This window comes from Lygodium microphyllum, chromosome 26 (assembly GCF_053477565.2).
Source record: "Lygodium microphyllum isolate KBCC chromosome 26, Lygodium_microphyllum_v1.1.10, whole genome shotgun sequence".
Lineage (NCBI taxonomy): Eukaryota > Viridiplantae > Streptophyta > Polypodiopsida > Schizaeales > Lygodiaceae > Lygodium > Lygodium microphyllum.
The window spans coordinates 58,545,570-58,566,822 of NC_141160.1; the positions used below are offsets into that span (position 1 = coordinate 58,545,570).

The 21,253-nt window shown below is 42.4% G+C and overlaps 3 pseudogenes; all 3 read left to right on the forward strand.

The window, feature by feature from the left end:
* The first annotated feature begins 2,537 nt into the window (after positions 1-2,537).
* LOC148013311 (ubiquitin carboxyl-terminal hydrolase 23 pseudogene) lies at positions 2,538-3,590 on the forward strand (annotated as a pseudogene).
* A 6,705-nt stretch (positions 3,591-10,295) lies between these two features.
* On the forward strand, positions 10,296-11,329 carry LOC148013312 (ubiquitin carboxyl-terminal hydrolase 23 pseudogene; annotated as a pseudogene).
* Positions 11,330-17,978: 6,649 nt separating this feature from the next.
* LOC148013313 (ubiquitin carboxyl-terminal hydrolase 23 pseudogene) lies at positions 17,979-19,011 on the forward strand (annotated as a pseudogene).
* Positions 19,012-21,253: the final 2,242 nt, after the last annotated feature.

Consider the following 21,253-nt stretch of genomic DNA (forward strand, 5'->3'; position numbering starts at 1 on the left):
CACCTGCTCTCTCGACCTTCCTAATCATTCATAGAAGGTCCTTGCCCTACTACCCTCAAGAAAATTGCCAAGCAGAATCCACGAATAAAATCCTAGTCAACGTGCTTACGAAGGTGGTATCCACATCACGAAGTGACTGGGATAAAAAATTAATGGCGGCCTTATCGGCCTATCGTACAGCTTATAAGACGGTTGTAGGATAGACACCCTTTAGGCTGACTTATGGAACGGAGGCCATTCTAACCTTAGAGTTCTTTGTCCCTAGCTTAAGGATAGCAGCCTAGGAGCGTTGGGAGGGAAGAGAGGCTTGGACCAACCGCTTAGGGGAGTTAGAGTGTCTCACGAAGACTCGACTTTTAGCCACCCACGCTCTAATTTGTGAGAAGGAATGAAGAAAGATGTGCTTTGACAAGCATGTCAAACGGTGCAACTTTGATCAGGGGGATCTCGTTCTACTATACTCTGTGAAGGGTCACAAACAGAAAATGAAATTTTGAGGACCAGGACCTTTCCGAGTACGTACAATTAGTAGAACATGCAATGTTGAATTGGAGATGCTCGAAGGTGAAGGAATAGGCTTTTTCAATGGCAGTCGCATGAAAAAATACTATCCTCCTTCCCATCCGTTGCATGAGCCACCTATGCTTAAAACCCCTGTCAACGTCTGTGTGGCCACTATTACCGAACTAACAGATCAAGATGAAGAAGCAGTGGCACCCTCTACCTAAGAATCACGGTCACTGTAGAACGGACGTATTCTTTTGATGCCTTGATCGACAAAGGTGCCGACTATAATATCTTGAGGCATGACCATTGGACACGCATTGGTCAACCTAAATTACAACCCAGAAACGCTAAACTCAACCCATTTGGAGGCAACACTTACTCACTCTTAGGAAAATGCAAAGTGGCTGTCTCTATCGAGTCTAAAAGTATACCAGTCTTCTTTTATGTGTTGCCAAACACTAAGGGGCCGGTAATAAGTCAATACTAGGTCGCACTTTTAAAAAGCAGATGAACTGCAATGTGGACTATAACTTAGATCGCATCCATCTTTGCTATAGGCAATGTGCGCATAGTGACTACTTTCAGTAAGGGTTATCTTGATCCTTCTACAATTGCAAAGCCACTGATAGTGATGCCAGGAGGCATATTACACAATGGATTCCATGCCACGGTGGATTCCGTGAGGTTTTACGGTGGATTCCTTAAACTTTTATTATCGGGGCTCATACACAAAGTGCATTGTTTGTGTGAGAAGTTGATAGGGACGCCTATCCTTTTTGAGCGTTTCGTTAATTTAGTGTGTACATGGGTGATTCCATAGCGAGTGATTCCGCAAAATACATATTAAATTAATAAACGTTTATGAGTTTAGAGTGCACACATGTGATAAATTAAGGTTAGAATTGATTTCTAACCAATTGATTTATTTATGTAGCTGAAGACTGCTAGGTATTCACTTTTGTCGATTTAATTGTATTATTTTACTAACGATTGTGAATGCTTCAGTTGATGTGTAGAGATAGTAGAGCAGTGGCGGTGGAAAGCATTGGAAGATAGCATGTATTCGAGTTATCATCTATATTTTGATGGGCGTATACCTTAGGCATGGCGCCTATATTTTGTCGCGCCTATTTATTAAGGCATTAGATATTTATTTATTATTTTTATATGCACATGGGTGCACAATTTAGATATTTGTATTTGGACATTGTATTGGGTATGCCTGACTTCTTGGGTGCCCGCCCATTAGCTTTATTTCTACTTGGCACTAAAGCAAACTCAAAAGGCAAAAGTGTGCTATTTTGTAATTTGGGCTATTATTTGAGCTTGAAGATGATTAATATATAAAAATACATGCTTTGTGGAGTGCTCACACAAGGCATGGGGGGAGATTGCACCCAATTGGTCTCTTGTTCATGTCGTGCAAGTCTTCTACATTGATTTGTGTGCAAAAAGTAGTTTTCTTTTATTCTTGGGGACCTTCTACCGCTCACTACGCGCGCTTACGGCATCTGATCTGTGCACCAGTGGTATCAGAGCAAAGCTGAGATCGAGAGTTTCCAATCGCTACCCATCTTGCGCAAAGGCGGAACTCCTGGAACGATCAAGCTCTACAGTGAGTTTTATCGCGAACGGTTGATACGGCTAGATTCCTGGCGGTCAAGAACCTCTGTCTGCAGCCTCTGATCGTGAAGGACTGGCTTGAGGAGCCGGAGGACCACGTCAACATCTCCTTCAACAAGTCATTTTGTAACAGTGAACAGTAAGCTTTCCTCCATAACCAAAAGCTTAAAAGCTTAAGTCAAAGCTTAAGTAAGCTAGATAAGCTTATTTAAAATCTTAAAGGGGCCCAAATTTTTCTGTCTGGTATCGCGGTGTCGTATTGCTGCGCATTCGAGGTGTGAAATCCACCCAAAAGAGTTGTGTGGGATTTGATACTTTGTACATATTTAGTTGTTGTGTTTATACTTTTGTTCTACGTGGAAGAGGGTTTGGAGCAAGAGGAATTAATCAATAATGCTCTGGTTGACATGTATGCAAAATCTGGTGTGCCGAAAATCGGGGCAGGTCTGACAAATTTGGGGAATACATGCTTTCTCAACTCTGTGCTGCAATGCTTAACATATACAGCACCTCTTGCGGCATATCTTGAGGGTGGTCTACATAAAAGTACATCAGGATTTTGTGCTATGTGTGCATTAGAAATTCATGTAAAGAAGGCACTGGCAGCTTCAGGGAGCAGCTTCTCTCCAACTTACCTTGTCAAGAATCTGCGGTGCATTTCACAGTCATTTCGAATGTTTCACAGTCATTTCGAATGTGGTGTCAAGAGGATGCTCATGAATATATGAGGTATTTGATTGAGGCATTGCGCAAATGCTGCCCTATCAAGAACCTTGGTGGTGGTTCTAAAACTTTTCAGGAAAGCCTCATCCAAAAAATGTTTGGTGGACGTCTTAGAAGCCAGGTGAAGTGTGCTAAGTGCTCACATTGTTCAAATACTTATGATCCCTTCTTGGACTTAAGTCTTTAGGTTGCCAGAGAAGATTCTTTACAGAAAGCTTTAGCACATTTCACAGCTGTTGAGATTTTGGATGGAGACAACAAGTATCAATGTGGAAAATGCAACACAAAAGTCCGAGCTTTGAAGCGGTTCACAGTTGACAAACCACCTCATGTTCTGACCATACAACTCAAGCGCTTTGGCAGCTTGGGAGGTTATGGGGGGAAAGATAGACAAGAAGATTCAGTTCGGTACTACTCTGGATATCAAGCCTTTTGTGAATGGGGGTGAGGAAAAGGGTAAGTATTCTTTGTATGCTATCTTGGTGCATGCTGGCTGGTCAACTCACTCTAGACACTATTACTGTTTTGTTCGAACAGCCAGGAGCTTGTGGCATGTTCTGGATGATAGCCGGGTCTTCCAAGCGTGTGAGAAGACTGTCCTTGAACAGAAGGCCTACATTCTCTTTTACTTACGTGACACAATCAAACCCCATGGAAATACAGTCAAAGATATTTCTTGTAGTGGTGCTTCAAAAGAGAATGGGGCGGCCGAGTATCTGCGAAATATCACTAATTAGTCGGCTATTTTCAGAAAAAGCCAATTTGGGGCTGCTTTACTAGTCGGAAGGGGAGAAAAAGCAAGAGGAAAAACAGGCAGAAAAAGGAGGAGCTTTTACGAGAGCAGGGAATTAAGTGTGCAGAGGAAGTGAATGATGGTTCATCTGAATTTGTTTCCTTGGTCACACCAAGAGGGGCACTTCAGCCTTCCAGAGCTTAAGCCAGATTGTTGGAACTACGACAAGCATCGTTGGAGGATTTGAGGCAAGCTCTCTCTTTGTCATGGAAAAAGTATTTTTTTTAGGGGGAGTGCGGACAGGATGAGCTGCACCCATGATTGTCAAATGTGGAAAGAAGGCATAGGACAGCAACGGACCGGAACGGCACACTAGTGATTATCTCGTCATTATGCACTTCATCCTCGTCACGCAGGCACCCGCTCTTCCCTACTGATCTAAACGAAGATGCTTCTCTAGTTGCGGAAGACCAAACACTTCCGTCAGATAGGATTGAGGTTGATTAGCAGCCGCCGACTGGTATGAATACTTCTCAGCAGCCTGCCCTTCATCTTAACATGTAACTCTGTAGCGACAGGCGACTTTGACTGGCAGCGTCTTGATGATTTGAATTTGGATTTCGATGGTGGTGGAATCGAGGAGTTGGAGAGCCCACTAAATCAAAATATTATGTTGTGGAATGCGATGCTACAGGGATACGTTGAACAGAATAAGCAAACGGTTGAAAGTGAATGAGCGTCTGTCAGCTAGAAAAGAAGAAGTTTTATGATGCCGCAAGGCTTGCATCAATACACAACATTATTATGAGTTTTCCTCAAGGGGTATCAAACACAAGTAGGAGAGCGGGATTTGAAGTTGAGTGGTGGAGAAAAGCAGCGTGTGGCACTAGCAAGAGCTTTTCTGAAAGGCTCTCCATTAATGTTCTGTGATGAGGCAGCTAGTGCATTAGACAGCACTACTGAGGCAGAAATTCTCTCAACTTTCAAATCGCTTACACAGAATGAGATAGCAATTTTCATCGCACATCGGTTGATAACTGACATGTAATGTGATGAGATAGTTGAGCGCACGAGATTCTCTTGTCAAAAAGGAGGCAATTCCTTTGGGTGCAGACTGTTTTCAGAGATTACTGCATTAAGCAACTTCTTACGAGTGCATCTAAATGACATTAATCTATAATTCAGTAGCATTAGTGTGCTGAAAGAGGCAAAAACAGAGTTTTCAGATCTCTGTGGAAACCTTAGCTCTTTCTTGCAGCAATGGAGGGGAAAAACTGTGAAACAAGTTGAAGAGCTCTTGGTGGATAGATACAGTTTCCATACAGGATGGACCACAGTTTGAGATATTAGTAAAGAGACTATATTACAGTTCATGCCTCCTGATTGTAAACTCACTGATGGCAGTTTCCCACACATTATCGACATCTGAATCCAAGAAGATCACGATAGTGTTGTATATTTGAATTCTAAATTTCTGCACATAGTGTTTGAGGTCAAGGATCTACAAATGCAGCTGAAATAAATTAAGAGGCCTAAAATCAGTGGACTGATCAGATTTGAAGTCATCTTGTATTTTGCAAACTTCATGGCAGTAATATAAATACTATTTGGCATCATTTTCTCGTCTTGCTTATTCACATGCTAGATCTTCTATCTTGAAATTATTCAAGGTCCTCTGTGGTCGCGACTTTGCTTTCGAAAACCCTTCGACATCTTTGGTGAACCCGACGTGAAAGCGTCGCAGAAATTTCAGGATGGGAGATACTTCAGCATCTATTTCAGCCTCTTCTACAATTCCAGCTGCGTCCTCTACTTCAGCTCCTTCAATGACTGCTACGTCAAGTACTTCAATAGATGATCTAAAGCAGATTTTGCAGAATATGTCCATGTATATGCAGCTTCAAAATCAGCAGACACAATTGTATATGCAGCAACAGTAGCAATTGCATCAACAAGAGTTGTCTCAACAAAGGCAACTATATTCGGAGTAGGAGAATGCAAACAGCGCGACTAAGGTGATTGAAGCAGTTGAGAATGAGAAGAAGCTATTTGATGGCCGTAATGTTTCAGCATATTTGAAGACATATGAGATCAAGATGGGGTTTTTTGGAGTTCCAGCTGGACTTATGAGTAAGTACTTCCTTCGTCTTGTCACACCCGCCTTGAGGGCAAAAGTGGCTGATCTTTTTATTCAAAATTCACATTGGCAAGATTTTAAGAAGGCCCTGAAAGAAGAGTATTTCCTTGAGGACTTTGGTATGGCTACACGGCGGTCATTCCGAGAGTGGGTCCACATGCCAAACAAAGGTTTAGCTGCTTCAGAGTTGATTCGAGAATTTGAAGAGAGGTATAGTCAGCTTGATGCCATTGAACAAAGAGCATTGGATGTTGAAAAAGTTGAGCTTTTCTTGCAAGCTGCAGATCCTGCTCTTCAGGAAGAATTGGGAGAGCTTCTTGAGGATCACACGAAGCCTATGGGACTTAAAACGGATTGGCAGGATGCCCAGGATGCAGTCTCGACTTTGACCAAGAGGAGGATATGGAAGACCCGCCTACATAATGGTTCTATGACACTGACACCATCTTTTGCTCCTATGCCTGCTTCTATTCCTGTAATTTCTTCTCCTCCTTAGCCAGTTTCTTGGCCTATGCCAGTGCCTACTGTTTCTACTCCTCCTATACCTCTTGTTCCACGACCGATGCCTACACCTTTTGCTCCAAAACCATCTACTCCATCGGTGCCTACCTCTCTTGATGACATAATCAAAGGCATAATGGATTTGACACTAGAGTCAGTTAAAGCGGAGTTGGTGGGAAAATTGAAAGAGCAGTTTGCTTCGACTGTGCCTACTATTTCTTCTAGTGCTCCTACTGCACCTAGGAGTGCTCCTAGTGCACCTAGGAGAGATCGGAGATGTATTTGGTGCGATAGTACGGACCATCAGCATTGCAGGGATTGTGAATCTTTTCAGGATGCAAGGAGGAAGAATTTGGTATTTTGGGGACAAGATGGTAAGATTTGGTTGATTGAAACTGGAGCTCCGCTTGCTACCAACTTTGGGAAAGGTGGAATGAAGAAGTTAGTGGATGACATGGCCGTGCGTACTTCTTATGTGACAGCTAGAGGAGATGCTTCTGCATATGGAGTCTAGATTGAGAGGGGATCAGAGAATCAGTCAGCACTATGGACTTATGCTATGGAGACTGCAAACAAGGGAAAAATTCAGCAAACTGTTTTGACTAGTGCAGGCTCTAGCATCAGATTAGAGACAGGTTGGGATTCGCCTGTTGACGTGTACTCTATTTATGCCTACTTGGCTAAGTCTTAGGGAGCAGATGTACTTGTTGAGGAGAAGCGTAAGAGGGATGAAGAAAATCCAAGTGCAGCTAAAAAGACAAGAGGGGGTGAGTTTGTTACTCCACCTACTGCAGGACCGTTTTTGAGACCAGGGCCAGAAGGACAAATGGAAGATGCTCAAAAGAGAGAAAAGAGGCAAGAGCCCAGAGAGAGAAAGCACCCAGGGTTTAGATTGATGTCCGATATTGAGACATCTACAGACATGAAGAAAATCCTTAATGACAAGATACTTGGCAGTGAGGTGACTTTCACTATTTCTGAGGTTTTGGGCATCTCAAAAAGAGAGTTTCAAGATCAGTTTCAGGAGGTCCTAAAGAGGAAAAGACATGCATTGCCTACTACTGATACACAGGGAGTTTGGATTGGGGAGTTGGATGAGGATGAGGATGAGGTTATGGTTGTGAATGCTTCTGTTTTTCCGCAGATAGAGAAGAGGGTTCAGCCTATGCATTATGCTGAAACTGATGAGCCTGTCTTGATACCACGTAGTCACTTTTCGCGGAGTCATTGGGCTAGGGCAACTACAGAGAGGATGGTAAAAATTGGAGAGAAAAAGGTGCCTTATGTTGCTTTGGTGGATCATGGTTCAGAGATTAATCTCATAGTTCGTGGAGTTTATGAGAGTAACAGATGGCCTATGGATGTAGAGCATGGGTGGCGTATGAGAGCCGCCAATAACACTGCAGGTGATTTGTATGCTGCCTGTCCCAGTGTCAGGGTTTCTATTGGAGATGTAGAGGAGGATTTCCATTTCTTTGTGTAGGATTCATGCTCTTATCCTATAATTCTTGGACAGCCATTCATCACAGAGATGCGCATGGAAACAAAGGTAATGGATGATGGATCTACTTATGCACGGATTCGCAGTAAAGATGGCATGAGAGCAGTTCAGTTTATGACTATGTGTGTGAACCATGTTAGAAACAGAGATACTCTTAGAGATGCACCTTTGCCCACTGTGAGGGATTTGGGTTTTCATTAGGTACCGCTGTTTCGCGAGACGACGATGGTACAGAGCAGACGAGATTGGAGTTCTCGCCTCCTGGGAGGAGTGTTTTCTCCTCCGGTTTTGTTGGGATTTCAGCAAACAGTTCGATGAGCTATCAGAAGATTTCTAGGTTGCCTAGAGCTGTCAGACAGTACATATGCAGGAATGAGAAAAATTTGAAAAATGCAGGAATTTTAGAGGATGATGAGCACATAGATGGGATGTATGACAGTATGATTTGTGCAGATACGATGGAAGAGATGGAAGATATGCTGAAAACTGATATGCAGAGTTGTCACAGTAATGTATTAGTGCAATCCCTGGATATGTTTCATGAAATTGCAGATTTTGTGTCACAAATTGAGTCAGAGGCTGAGATGATTCAGCAAAAAGTGTTGAGTGCTAAAGAAATTCAGCAAACAAAGTTTCCGGCTGATTATGATCAGCTTACAGAGACACAGAGGGCTGAAAATTTTCAGCCAACAGAGTTTACTGCTGAAATATTTCAGCATCCAGAGTTTAGGGCTGTTCCTATAAGGTCCATAGAGCAGAGGGCTGAGGATATTCATCCATTGGAGTGCAGAATTGCTAATTTACAGCAAGAATTGAGTAATGCAAAGGATCATAATGAAGCCACGGTTGACACGAAATACAAGACTGTGGATAAGAAGGTGAAGCCGGTAGTTGTACCGCTTCCACCTGACAGTGATCAGCAAATAGAGAGGGCTGCCAAACAGCCAATTTTGAGGAATCCAGAGCATATTGGCCATAAATTTTCAGTAGAGACTCTTGCTGAATTGAAAATTGAAAATGGTGATTTCTTGCTACTCACAGAGAAGCAATGCTTTCAGGAGATGCTTGAGCGACATGGAAGGGGATTTGCTTTTTTCCCACATGAGATTGGATGTGTGAATCCGGATATTGTTGCTCCTATGGTCATTTTTACTATTCCTCATATTCCATGGAATCTCCGACCTATTCCAGTGCCTAAAGCACACCTGCCAAAGATGATTGATTTGTTGAATGAGAAAATCAGGATGGGAATTCTTGAGCCTTCATCTGCACCATACTCAAACAGGTGGTTTACGGTTCCAAAGAAGAATGGTACTCTTCGATTTATACAGGACATGCAGCCAGTAAATAGAGTTACTATCAGGAATGTTGGTATAGGTCCAGTTGTGCATGAGTTTGTAGAAGCATTTGTTGGACGTGCCATCTATTCTTTAGGTGATTTGTATTCAAGATATGATCAGTTTCAGCTGGCTTTGGAAAGCAGGGACATAACCACCATGAGAACTCCTATTGGGCTTGTCAGGATGTGTACCTTGTCTCAAGGTGCCACTAATTCTGTTGCGCATATGATGAATGCCATGCATAAGGTCCTTCGTGATTACATACCTCAGCTTACTATGCCTTTCTTGGATGATGTGCCCATTAAGGGGTGTGCAGAAGAAGAGAAAAATGAGAGTCTAAATGAGCAGGGATGCAGATACTTTGTGGCTGATCATATTTCAGCTTGTGAGAAGATTTTGGCCAGGTTAGAAGAAGTGAACTTGACACTATCAGGGCAGAAATTTGTTTTTGGAGTGAATGAGGTTGTCATTGTTGGACATATGTGTGGGTATTATGGTAGGAAACCCTCACCTGATAAGGTGGATGCTATAGGCAAGATTATGGAGTATTGTTCTACCACTTCAGAGATACAGAGATTCATTGGAGCTTGTGTGTTTTACATGATTTGGATACCTCATTTTGCACACATAGCAGATTGTTTATATGAGCTATTTCGAAAGGGGCAAAAATTATTTTGGGATGAGAGCCACACTAGAGCCATGCGGAAAATGAGGAAGTTATTGCAGATTTTTTGGAAGATGGTGAAAAGATGGTTTGGGCCATACATAGCCAGACATGTCTTTGATAATGCAACATATGAGTTGACAGAATTGGATGGGACAGTGCTTAGAGTGCCTATTGCTGGAAAAAGAATCAAGATTTTCAAGAAAAGAGATGATGAAAATTATGCATTGGAAGAATTTGCAAGATAAGAGCAACGAGAAGAAACTCCAATGGAAGAGACAGATGATATGACAGATAATCTTGTTGATATACCGGAAATGCATAATGAAGAGATTGATCTGTTTGTGGATCTTGATGATAACGATCATGGGTTGGCCCATCCGGAGGATACGCAGGATTAGAGGGGGTGGATGTCGTATTGCTGCGCATTCGAGGTGTGAAATCCACCCAAAAGTTGTGTGTGGGATTTGATATTTTGTACATATTTAGTTGTTGTGTTTATACTTTTGTTCTACATGGAAGAGGGTTTGGAGCAAGAGGAATTAATCAATAATGCTCTAGTTGACATGTATGCAAAATCTGGTGTGCTGAAAATCGGGGCAGGTCTGACAAATTTGGGCAATACATGCTTTCTCAACTCTGTGCTGCAATTTTTAACATATACAACACCTCTTGCGGCATATCTTCAAAGTGGTCTACATAAAAGTACATCAGGATTTTGTGCTATGTGTGCATTAGAAATTCATGTAAAGAAGGCACTGGCAGCTTCAGGGAGCAGCTTCTCTCCAACTTACCTTGTCAAGAATCTGCGATGCATTTCACAGTCATTTCGAATGTGGTGTCAAGAGGATGCTCATGAATATATGAGGTATTTGATTGAGGCATTGCACAAAATGTTGTCCTATCAAGAACCTTGGTTGTGGTTCTAAAACTTTTCAGGAAAGCCTCATCCAAAAAATGTTTGGTGGACGTCTTAGAAGCCAGGTGAAGTGTGCTAAGTGCTCACATTGTTCAAATACTTATGATCCCTTCTTGGACTTAAGTCTTGAGGTTGCCAGAGCAGATTCTTTACAGAAAGCTTTAGCACATTTCACAGCTGTTGAGATTTTGGATGGAGACAACAAGTATCAATGTGGAAAATGCAACACAAAAGTCTGAGCTTTGAAGCGGTTCACAGTTGACAAACCACCTCATGTTCTGACCATACAACTCAAGCGCTTTGGCAGCTTGGGAGGTTACGGGGGGAAAGACAGACAAGAAGATTCAGTTCGGTACTACTCTAGATATCAAGCCTTTTGTGAATGGGGGTGAGGAGGAGGGTAAGTATTCTTTGTATGCTATCTTGGTGCTTGCTGGCTGGTCAACTCACTCTGGACACTATTACTGTTTTGTTCGAACAGCCAGGGGCTTGTGGCATGTTCTGGATGATAGCCCGGTCTGCCAAGTGAGTGAGAAGACTGTCCTTGAACAGAAGGCCTACATTCTCTCTTCCTTACGTGACACAGTCAAACCCCATGGAAATACAGTCAAAGATATTTCTTGTAGTGGTGCTTCAAAAGAGAATGGGGCGGCCAAGTATCTGCGAAATATCACTAATTAGTCGGCTATTTTCAGAAAAAGCCAATTTGGGGCTGCTTTACTAGTCGGAAGGGGAGAAAAAGCAAGAGGAAAAATAGGCAGAAAAAGGAGGAGCTTTTACGAGAGCAGGGAATTAAGTGTGCAGAGGAAGTGAATGATGGTTCATCTGAATTTGTTTCCTTGGTCACACCAAGAGGGGCACTTCAGCTTCCAGAGCTTAAGCCAGATTGTTGGAACTATGACAAGCATCGTTGGAGGATTCGAGGCAAGCTCTCTCTCTGTCATGGAAAAAGTATTTTTTTTAGGGGGAGTGTAGACAGGATGAGCTGCATCCATGACTGTCAAATGTGGAAAGAAGGCATAAGACAGCAACGGACCGGAATGGCAGACTAGTGATTATCTCATCATTATGCACTTCATGCTCGTCACGCAGGCACCCGCTCTTCCCTACTGATCTAAACGAAGATGCTTCTCTAGTTGCGGAAGACCAAACAGTTCCATCAGATAGGATTGAGGTTGATTAGCAGCCGCCAACTGGTATGAATACTTCTCAACAGCCCGCCCTTCATCTTTACATGTAACTCTGTAGCGACAGGTCACTTTGACTGGCAGCGTCTTGGTGATTTGAATTTGGATTTCGATGGTGGTGGAATCTAGGAGTTGGAGAGCCCACGAAATCAAAATATTATGTTGTGGAATGCAATGCTACAGGGATACGTTGAACAGAATCACCAAACGGTTGAAAGTGAATGAGCGTCTGTCAACCAGAAAAGAAGAAGTTTTATGATGCCGCAAGGCTTGCATCAATACACAACATTATTATGAGTTTTCCTCAAGGGGTATCAGACACAAGTAGGAGAGAGGGATTTGAAGTTGAGTGGTGGAGAAAAGCAGCGTGTGGCACTAGCAAGAGCTTTTCTGAAAGGCTCTCCATTAATGTTATGTGATGAGGCAACTAGTGCATTAGACAGCACTACTGAGGCAGAAATTCTCTCAACTTTCAAATCGCTTACACAGAACGAGACAGCAATTTTCATCGCACATCGGTTGATAACTGACATGTAATGTGATGAGATAGTTGAGCGCACGAGATTCTCTTGTCAAAAAGGAGGCAATTCCTTTGGGTGCAGACTGTTTTCAGAGATTACTGCATTAAGCAACTTCTTACGAGTGCATCTGAATGACATTAATCTATAAAACCTTAGCTCTTTCTTGGAGCAGTGGAGGGGAAAAACTGTGAAACAGGTTGAAGAGCTCTTTGTGGATAGATACAGTTTCCACACAGGATGGACCACAGTTTGAGATATTAGTAAAGAGACTATATTACAGTTCATGCCTCCTGATTGTAAACTCACTGATGGCAGTTTCCCACACATTATCGACATCTGAATCCAAGAAGATCACGATAGTGTTGTATATTTGAATTCTAAATTTCTGCACATAGTGTTTGAGGTCAAGGATCTACAAATGCAGCTGAAATAAATTAAGAGGCCTAAAATCAGTGGACTGATCAGATTTGAAGTCATCTTGTATTTTGCAAACTTCATGGCAGTAATATAAATACTATTTGGCATCATTTTCTCGTCTTGCTTATTCACATGCTAGATCTTCTATCTTGAAATTATTCAAGGTCCTCTGTGGTCGCGACTTTGCTTTCGAAAACCCTTCGACATCTTTGGTGAACCCGACGTGAAAGCGTCGCAGAAATTTCAGGATGGGAGATACTTCAGCATCTATTTCAGCCTCTTCTACAATTCTAGCTGCGTCCTCTACTTCAGCTCCTTCAATGACTGCTACGTCAAGTACTTCAATAGATGATCTAAAGCAGATTTTGCAGAATATGTCCATGTATATGCAGCTTCAAAATCAGCAGACACAATTGTATATGCAGCAACAGCAGCAATTGCATCAACAACAGTTGTCTCAACAAAGGCAACTATATTCGGAGTAGGAGAATGCAAACAGCGCGATTAAGGTGATTGAAGCAGTTGAGAATGAGAAGAAGCTATTTGATGGCCATAATGTTTCAGCATATTTGAAGACATATGAGATCAAGATGGGGTTTTTTGGAGTTCCAACTGGACTTATGAGTAAGTACTTCCTTCGTCTTGTCACACCCGCCTTGAGGGAAAAAGTGACTGATCTTTTTATTCAAAATTCACATTGGCAAGATTTTAAGAAGGCCCTGAAAGAAGAGTATTTCCTTGAGGACTTTGGTATGGCTATACGGCGGTCATTCCGAAAGTGGGTCCACATGCCAAACAAAGGTTTAGCTGCTTCAGAGTTGATTCGAGAATTTGAAGAGAGGTATAGTCAGCTTGATGCCATTGAACAAAGAGCATTGGATGTTGAAAAAGTTGAGCTTTTCTTGCAAGCTGAAGATCTTGCTCTTTAGGAAGAATTGGGAGAGCTTCTTGAGGATCGCACGAAGCCTATGGGACTTAAAACGGATTGGCAGGATGCCCAGGATGCAGTCTCGACTTTGACCAAGAGGAGGATATGGAAGACCCGCCTACAGAATGGTTCTATGACACCGACACCGTCTTCTGCTCCTATGCCTGCTTCTATTCCTGTTATTTCTCCTCCTCCTCAGCCAGTTTCTTGGCCTATGCCAGTGCCTACTGTTTCTACTCCTCCTATTCCTCCTGTTTCACAACCGATGCCTGCACCTTCTGCTCCAAAACCATCCACTCCATCGATGCCTACCTCTCTTGATGACATAATCAAAGGCATGACGGATTTGACACTGGAGTCAGTTAAAGCGGAGTTGGTGGGAAAATTGAAAGAGCAGTTTGCTTCGACTGCGCCTACTATTTCTTCTAGTGCTCCTACTGCACCTAGGAGTGCTCCTAGTGCACCTAGGAGAGATCGAAGATGTATTTGGTGCGATAGTACGGACCATCAGCATTGCAGGGATTGTGAATCTTTTCAGGATGCAAGGAGGAAGAAATTGGTATTTTGGGGACAAGATGGTAAGATTTGGTTGACTGAAACTGGAGCTTTGCTTGCTACCAACTTTGGGAAAGGCAGAATGAAGAAGTTAGTGGATGACATGGCTGTGCGTACTTCTTATGTGACAGCTAGAGGAGATGCTTCTGCATATGGAGTCCAGATTGAGAAGGGATCAGAGAATCAGTCAGCAGTATGGACTTATGCTATGGAGACTGCAAACAAGGGAAAAATTCAGCAAACTGTTTTAACTAGTGCAGGCTCTAGCATCAGATTAGAGACAGGTTGGGATTCGCCTGTTGACAGGTACTCTATTTATGCCTTCTTGGCTAAGTCTCAGGGAGCAGATGTACTTGTTGAGGAGAAGCGTAAGAGGGATGAAGAAAATCCAAGTGCAGCTAAAAAGACAAGAGGGGGTGAGTTTGTTACTCCACCTACTGCAGGACCGTCTTTGAGACCAGGGCCAGAACGACAGATGGAAGATGCTCAAAAGAGAGAAAAGAGGCAAGAGCCCAGAGAGAGAAAGCAGCCAGGGTTTAGATTGATGTCCGATATTGAGACATCTACAGACATGAAGAAAATCTTTAATGACAAGATACTTGGCAGTGAGGTGACTTTCACTATTTCTGAGGTTTTGGGCATCTCGAAAAGAGAGTTTCAAGATCAGTTTCAGGAGGTCCTAAAGAGGAAAAGACATGCATTGCCTACTACTAATACACAGGGAGTTTGGATTGGGGAGTTGGATGAGGATGAGGATGAGGTTATGGTTGAGAATGCTTCTATTTTTCCGTAGATAGAGAAGAGGGTTCAGCCTATGCATTATGCTGAAATTGATGAGCCTATCTTGATACCACGTAGTCACTTTTCACGGAGTCATTGGGCTAGGGCAACTACAGAGAGGATGGTAAAAATTGGAGAGAAAAAGGTGCCTTATGTTGCTTTGGTGGATCATGGTTCAGAGATTAATCTCATAGTTCGTGGAGTTTATGAGAGTAACAGATGGCCTATGATGTAGAGCATGGGTGGCGTATGAGAGCCACCAATAACACTGCAGGTGATTTGTATGCTGCATGTCCCAGTGTCAGGGTTTCTATTGGAGATGTAGAGGAGGATTTCCATTTCTTTGTGTAGGATTCATGCTCTTATCCTATAATTCTTGGACAGCCATTCATTACAGAGATGCGCATGGAAACAAAGGTAATGGATGATGGATCTGCTTATGCACGGATTCGCAGTAAAGATGGCATGAGAGCAGTTCAGTTTATGACTGTGTGTGTGAACCATGTTAGAAACAGAGATACTCTTAGAGATGCACCTTTGCCCACTGTGAGGGATTCGGGTTTTCATTAGGTACTGCCGTTTCGCGAGACGACGGTGGTACATAGCAGAGGAGATTGGAGTTCTCGCCTCCTGGGAGGAGTGTTTTCTCCTCCGGTTTTCTTGGGATTTCAGCAAACAGTTCGATGAGCTATCAGAAGATTTCTAGGTTGCCTAGAGCTGCCAGGCAGTACATATGCAGGAAGGAGAAAATTTTGAAAAATGCAGGAATTTTAGAGGATGATGAGCACATAGATGGGATGTATGACAGTATGATTTGTGCAGATACGATGGAAGAGATGGAAGATATGCTGAAAACTGATATGCAGAGTTGTCACAGTAATGTATTAGTGCAATCCCTTGATATGTTTCATGAAATTGCAGATTTTGTGTCACAGATTGAGTCAGAGGCTGAGATGATTCAGTAAAAAGTATTGAGTGCTGAAGAAATTCAGCAAACAGAGTTTCCGGCTGATTATGATCAGCTTACAGAGACACAGAGGGCTGAAAATTTTCAGCCAACAGAGTTTACTGCTGAAATATTTCAACATCCAGAGTTTAGGGCTGTTCCTATAAGGTCCATAGAGCAGAGGGCTGAGGATATTCAGCCATTGGAGTGCAGAATTGCTGATTTACAGCAAGAATTGAGTAATGCAAAGGATCATAATGAAGCCAGGGTTGACAGAAATACAAAATTGTGGATAAGAAGGTGAAGCCGGTAGCTGTACCGCTTCCACCTGACAGTGATCAGCAAATAGAGAGGGCTGCCAAACAGCCAATTTTGAGGAATCCGGAGCATATTGGCCATAAATTTTCAGTAGAGACTCTTGCTGAATTGAAAATTAGAAATGGTGATTTCTTGCTACTCACAGAGAAGCAATGCTTTCAGGAGATGCTTGAGCGACATGGAAGGGGATTTGCTTTTTTCCCACATGAGATTGGATGTGTGAATCCGGATATTATTGCTCCTATGGTCATTTTTACTATTCCTCATATTCCATGGAATCTCCGACCTATTCCAGTGCCTAAATCACACCTGCCAAAGCTGATTGATTTGTTGAATGAGAAAATCAGGATTGGAATTCTTGAGCCTTCATCTGCACCATACTCAAACAGGTGGTTTACGGTTCCAAAGAAGAATGGTACTCTTCGATTTATACAGGACATGTAGCCAGTAAAAACAGAGTTACTATTAGGAATGTTGGTATAGGTCCAGTTGTGCATGAGTTTGCAGAAGCATTTGCTGGACGTGCCATCTATTCTTTAGGTGATTTGTATTCACGATATGATCAGTTTCAGTTGGCTTTGGAAAGCAGGGACATAACCACCATGAGAACTCCTATTGGGCTTGTCAGGATGTGTACCTTGTCTCAAGGTGCCACTAATTCTGTTGTGCATATGATGAATGCCATGCATAAGGTCCTTCGTGATTACATACCTCAGCTTACTATGCCTTTCTTGGATGATGTGCCCATTAAGGGGTGTGCAGAAGAAGAGAAAAATGAGAGTCTAAATGAGCAGGGATGCAGATACTTTGTGGCTGATCATATTTCAGCTTGTGAGAAGATTTTGGCCAGGTTAGAAGAAGTGAACTTGACACTATCAGGGCAAAAATCTGTTTCTGGAGTGAATGAGGTTGTCATTGTTGGACATATGTGTGGGTATTATGGCAGGAAACCCTCACCTGAGAAGGTGGATGCTATAGGCATGATTATGGAGTATTGTTCTACCACTTCAGAGATACAGAGATTCATTGGAGCTTGTGTGTTTTACATGATTTGGATACCTCATTTTGCACAGATAGCATATTGTTTATATGAGCTGTTTCGAAAGGGGCAAAAATTATTTTGGGATGAGAGCCACACTAGAGCCATACGAAAAATGAGAAAGTTATTGCAGATTTTTTGGAAGATGGTGAAAAGATGGTTTGGGCCGTACATAGTCAGAGACATGTCTCTGATAATGCAACATATGAGTTGACAGAATTGGATGGGACAGTGCTTAGAGTGCCTATTGCTGGAAAAAGAATCAATATTTTCAAGAAAAGAGATGATGAAGATTATGCATTGGAAGAATTTGCAAGATAAGAGCAACAAGAAGAAACTCCAATGGAAGAGACAGATGATATGACAGATAATCTTGTTGATATACCGGAAATGCATAATGAAGATATTGATCTGTTTGTGGATCTTGATGATAACGATCATGGGTTGGCCCATCCGGAGGATACGCAGGATTAGAGGGGGTGGATGTCGTATTGCTGCGCATTCAAGGTGTGAAATCCACCCAAAAGTTGTGTGTGGGATTTGATACTTTGTACATATTTAGTTGTTGTGTTTATACTTTTGTTCTACGTGGAAGAGGGTTTGGAGCAAGAGGAATTAATCAATAATGCTCTGGTTGACATGTATGCAAAATCTGGTGTGCTGAAAATCGGGGCAGGTCTGACAAATTTGGGCAATACATGCTTTCTCAACTCTGTGCTGCAATGCTTAACATATACAACACCTCTTGCGGCATATCTTCAGAGTGGTCTACATAAAAGTACATCAGGATTTTGTGCTATGTGTGCATTAGAAATTCATGTAAAGAAGGCACTGGCAGCTTCAGGGAGCAGCTTCTCTCAAACTTACCTTGTCAAGAATTTGTGGTGCATTTCACAGTCATTTTGAATGTGGTGTCAAGAGGATGCTCATGAATATATGAGGTATTTGATTGAGGCATTGCACAAACGCTGCCCTATCAAGAACCTTGGTGGTGGTTCTAAAACTTTTCGGGAAAGCCTCATCCAACAAATGTTTGGTGGACGTCTTAGAAGCCAGGTGAAGTGTATTAAGTGCTCACATTGTTCAAATACTTATGATCCCTTCTTGGACTTAAGTCTTGAGGTTGCCAGAGCAGATTCTTTACAGAAAGCTTTAGCACATTTCACAGCTGTTGAGATTTTGGATGGAGACAACAAGTATCAATGTGGAAAATGCAACACAAAAGTCCGAGCTTTGAAGCGGTTCACAGTTGACAAACCACCTCATGTTCTGACCATACAACTCAAGCGCTTTGGCAGCTTGGGAGGTTAAGGGGGGAAAGATAGACAAGAAGATTCAGTTCGGTACTACTCTGGATATCAAGCCTTTTGTGAATGGGGGTGAGGAAAAGGGTAAGTATTCTTTGTATGCTATCTTGGTGCATGCTGGCTGGTCAACTCACTCTAGACACTATTACTGTTTTGTTCGAACAGCCAGGGGCTTGTGGCATGTTCTGGATGATAGCCGGGTCTTCCAAGCGTGTGAGAAGACTGTCCTTGAACAGAAGGCCTACATTCTCTTTTACTTACGTGACACAATCAAACCCCATGGAAATACAGTCAAAGATATTTCTTGTAGTGGTGCTTCAAAAGAGAATGGGGCGGCCGAGTATCTGCGAAATATCACTAATTAGTCGGCTATTTTCAGAAAAAGCCAATTTGGGGCTGCTTTACTAGTCGGAAGGGGAGAAAAAGCAAGAGGAAAAACAGGCAGAAAAAGGAGGAGCTTTTACGAGAGCAGGGAATTAAGTGTGCAGAGGAAGTGAATGATGGTTCATCTGAATTTGTTTCCTTGGTCACACCAAGAGGGGCACTTCAGCCTTCTAGAGCTTAAGCTAGATTGTTGGAACTACGACAAGCATTGTTGGAGGATTCGAGGCAAGCTCTCTCTTTGTCATGGAAAAAGTATTTTTTTTAGGGGGAGTGCGGACAGGATGAGCTGCACCCATGATTGTCAAATGTGGAAAGAAGGCATAGGACAGCAACGGACCGGAACGGCACACTAGTGATTATCTCATCATTATGCACTTCATCCTCGTCACGCAGGCACCCGCTCTTCCCTACTGATCTAAACGAAGATGCTTCTCTAGTTGCGGAAGACCAAACACTTCCGTCAGATAGGATTGAGGTTGATTAGCAGCCGCCGATTGGTATGAATACTTCTCAGCAGCCCACCCTTCATCTTTACATGTAACTCTGTAGTGACAGGCCACTTTGACTGGCAGCGTCTTGGTGATTTGAATTTGGATTTCGATGGTGGTGGAATCGAGGAGTTGGAGAGCCCAGGAAATCAAAATATTATGTTGTGGAAAGCGATGCTACAGGGATACTTTGATAGCAAATGGTTGAAAGTGAATGAGCATCTGTCAGCCAGAAAAGAAGAAGTTTTATGATGCCGCAAGGCTTGCATCAATACACAACATTATTATGAGTTTTCCTCAAGGGGTATCAGACACAAGTAGGAGAGCGGGATTTGAAGTTGAGTGGTGGAGAAAAGCAACGTGTGGCACTAGCAAGAGCTTTTCTGAAAGGCTCTCCATTAATGTTCTATGATGAGGCAACTAGTGCATTAGACAGCACTACTGAGGCAGAAATTCTCTCAACTTTCAAATCGCTTACACAGAACAGGACAGCAATTTTCATCGCACATCGGTTGATAACTGACATGTAATGTGATGAGATAGTTGAGCGCACAAGATTCTCTTGTCAAAAAGGAGGCAATTCCTTTGGGTGCAGACTATTTTCAGAGATTACTACATTAAGCAACTTCTTACAAGTGCATCTGAATGACATTAATCTATAATTCAGTAGCATTAGTGTGCTGAAAGAGGCAAAAACAGAGTTTTCAGATCTCTGTGGAAACCTTAGCTCTTTCTTGGAGCAATGGAGGGGAAAAACTGTGAAACAGGTTGAAGAGCTCTTGCTGGATAGATACAGTTTCCACACAGGATGGACCACAGTTCGAGATATTAGTAAAGAGACTATATTACATTTCATGCCTCCTGATTGTAAACTCACTGATGGCAGTTTCCCACACATTATCGACATCTGAATCCAAGAAGATCACGAGAGTGTTGTATATTTGAATTCTAAATTTTTGCACATAGTGTTTGAGGTCAAGGATCTACAAATGCAGCAGAATTAAATTAAGAGGCCTAAAATCAGTGGATTGATCAGATTTGAAGTCATCTTGTATTTTGCAAACTTCATGGCAGTAATATAAATACTATTTGGCATCATTTTCTCGTCTTGCTTATTCACATGTTGGATCTTCTATCTTGAAATTATTCAAGGTCCTCTGTGGTTGCGACGTTGCTTTCAAAAACCCTTCGACAGCAGCATCTGCTAGACGGAATCAACGACGAAAAACGGCTACCCCCCTCAAAAATTCGCCGACAGCTTTAGTCCTTTAAATCCTAAGTCACTTAAGCTTTAAACAAGCTTATCAAGTTTTCTTACTCTACAAGTCCTACAAGTCCCCAGAAGTCAAAACAGACTAACTCTAATTACTCCCATAAAGACTGTTCTTGAGCAGAAGCACAGAACCACAAAATTGTTCCCTTGAAGACTCTGTTCACATACACAGACTTGCTGAACCAGTTTTAGCATACGCAGAAGGTCATACGCAGTTTCTACGAAGACTATGAATCCCGCAACTGCAAAAGACAGACCGAAAAAGCCAAAGAAAAATCTATAAGCCTTGTATACCCGACTTTGAGCTACGCTCATCCCGCTAATCAGATTTTGAGAGTGTGAGGTCTTTTGAATTTTCACAGGATGACAGAACAAAACATGGACGATCTAATGGCTGAAGGTGATCTTCCCGAACCTACGATGGAAGAAAAATTGGATTTAATTATGATGCAGCTTGATGAA